Below are 2136 nucleotides of genomic sequence, written 5' to 3'. Positions count from 1 at the left end.
TTCTCCGGATAAACAAGTGCCACTGCTGTGGCATGCGGGAACGGGGAAAGAGGTCAACGTTTAAGCGGCAAAGGTGCGGCCGAGTAAGGGCGGAACACGAGCGTATATGCATTAAAACTGTGTGTGTATATGACTCTGCGAGAGATGTTCTGCTGGAACACTTTTCCTATTGGCTATTTACCACTCAATGAGAAGGAACGGAGTCAGGGGTGGGAGTGCCGGCGCCATGGCCGCTGGTACCCCGCGACAAGCCCCTCAAACCTTCCTGCCTGGTAATGTCGGTGGTGAAGAAAGTCGGTGGCAGAGCGTCTTCCGCTTCGTGGTTGGGGAACTTGTTCCCCCTAAGGATGATGAGACCACGATCGACCTCGTAGTAGGAGAGAGCTACCCGCCAAATTTAAGCATATTAATAAGCGGAGGAAAAGAAACCAACAGGGATTCCCTTAGTAAGGGCGACTGAACCGGGAAAAGCCCAGCGCATAACCTCGATGTCTTCGGGCACGAGGGGTGTTACGTTTCAGAGGGTCCAGCACGCCGTCCCATACCGTCTAAGTCAAGCTTGAAAGCGGCCACTGCCCATGGAGGGTGACAGGCCCGTATGGCGGCGCCCGTGAGGGTACAGATGGGACGGTCGGAAAGGGCCTCTCTGTAGAGTCGGGTTGTAGTGCAGCCCAAACAGGTGGTAAACTCCATCTAAGGCTAAATATGACCACGAGACCGATAGCGAACAAGTACGTGAGGAAAGTTGAAGAACTTTTGAAGAGAGGATTCAAGTCGTGAAACGTTCGACCAAGCGGGTAGAAGCGAAGGTCGAACTGAGATTCAGCTCGCCGGCTATCGGCTGGGTGGGTGTTGTAATTGAAGCTGACCCAAAAATGTTTGAAGCTGGCGCCCCCTCACGCTGGCGTCGGCGTATTCACTCTCGTGGCGGTCACTGCAAATTGCCAGGGAATCGAAAGCCGGTCGGACTGAGCCTCGCGCCGACTCTCACCCTCCAGCTCGTCTGGGGGAGACCAGCAGCGGCAGGGGAACCACCGGTGTCCTGGCTGCCTGCGACGGTCGTCGAGAAAAAAGGCTTGCCGCCGCTTCGGCTGACAGTTTCTTCGCGGTGTGCAAAAGGTCGGTGATCCACCGACCCGTCTTGAGAAACACGGACCAAGGAGTCTAACATGTGTGCAGTCAATGGGCTCATACTAAACCCCAAAGCGAAATGAAAGTAGCGGGCGCCGAGGCATTACTAACAGAGCTCTCCGGTCGTCTTAGGCAAATCCTGACCCGGCTGCCTGCGGCCTCCGCCCACGCCCGCGACAAGCGGGGTGAGATACTTCCCCGTCTCTGGACGTTGCGTGTGGTGAGGTCGTCAGGGCGATGGTCGAAGTTTAATTTCCCTCATGGGAGGGGGGGGCGCAGGCCCGGGACTTGCCAAGACGCAGCGGTGCTGTCCGTCCCCGGAAGCGGGCCGTCGGTAAACGGCGGAGGCGCACCGGGGCAGGCTCGCGGGCAGTCGGCAAGTACCATGAGCATATATGTTGGGACCCGAAAGATGGTGAACTATGCCTGGCCAGGATGAAGCCAGAGGAAACTCTGGTGGAGGTCCGTAGCGATTCTGACGTGCAAATCGATCGTCGGAGCTGGGTATAGGGGCGAAAGACTAATCGAATCATCTAGTAGCTGGTTCCCTCCGAAGTTTCCCTCAGGATAGCTGGAACTCGCGGGGTGAATTTCATCCGGTAAAGCGAATGATTAGAGGTCTTGGGGACGAAACGTCCTCAACCTATTCTCAAACTTTAAATGGGTGAGATGCCGAGCTTGCTTGTAGGGATGAAGCTCCGGCGACTAATCTGAGTATCTAGTGGGCCACTTTTGATAAGCAGAACTGGCGCTGTGGGATGAACCAAACGTCGAGTTAAGGGGCCTAAATGAATGCTCATTCAGATCCCATTGAAAGGCGTTGGTTGCTATAGACAGCAGGACGGTGGCCATGGAAGTTGGAATCCGCTAAGGAGTGTGTAACAACTCACCTGCCGAAGCAACTAGCCCTTAAAATGGTATGGCGCTCAAGCATTCTCCCGATACTCGACCGCCGGGCGCACTACCGGCCTCGCTCTCAAGGCGAGGTCTCGAAGCCCCGGTGAG

At 55.9% G+C, this 2136-nt stretch overlaps 1 non-coding gene across 1 annotated transcript in view; it reads left to right on the top strand.

Moving 5' to 3' along the window:
• The first annotated feature begins 363 nt into the window (after positions 1-363).
• The window catches only part of LOC121857954, a 4342-nt gene continuing 2569 nt past the window's right edge, over positions 364-2136 (top strand). Inside the window, exon 1 of the ribosomal RNA XR_006087308.1 lies at positions 364-2136. This exon is cut by the window's right edge and continues 2569 nt beyond it. This is a non-coding gene — a ribosomal RNA (large subunit ribosomal RNA).

Source organism: Homarus americanus, unplaced genomic scaffold (assembly GCF_018991925.1).
Source record: "Homarus americanus isolate GMGI-L3 unplaced genomic scaffold, GMGI_Hamer_2.0 scaffold47509, whole genome shotgun sequence".
Lineage (NCBI taxonomy): Eukaryota > Metazoa > Arthropoda > Malacostraca > Decapoda > Nephropidae > Homarus > Homarus americanus.
Note: the sequence above shows the minus strand (reverse complement) of the source record. Positions and strands in the feature narration are given on the sequence as shown.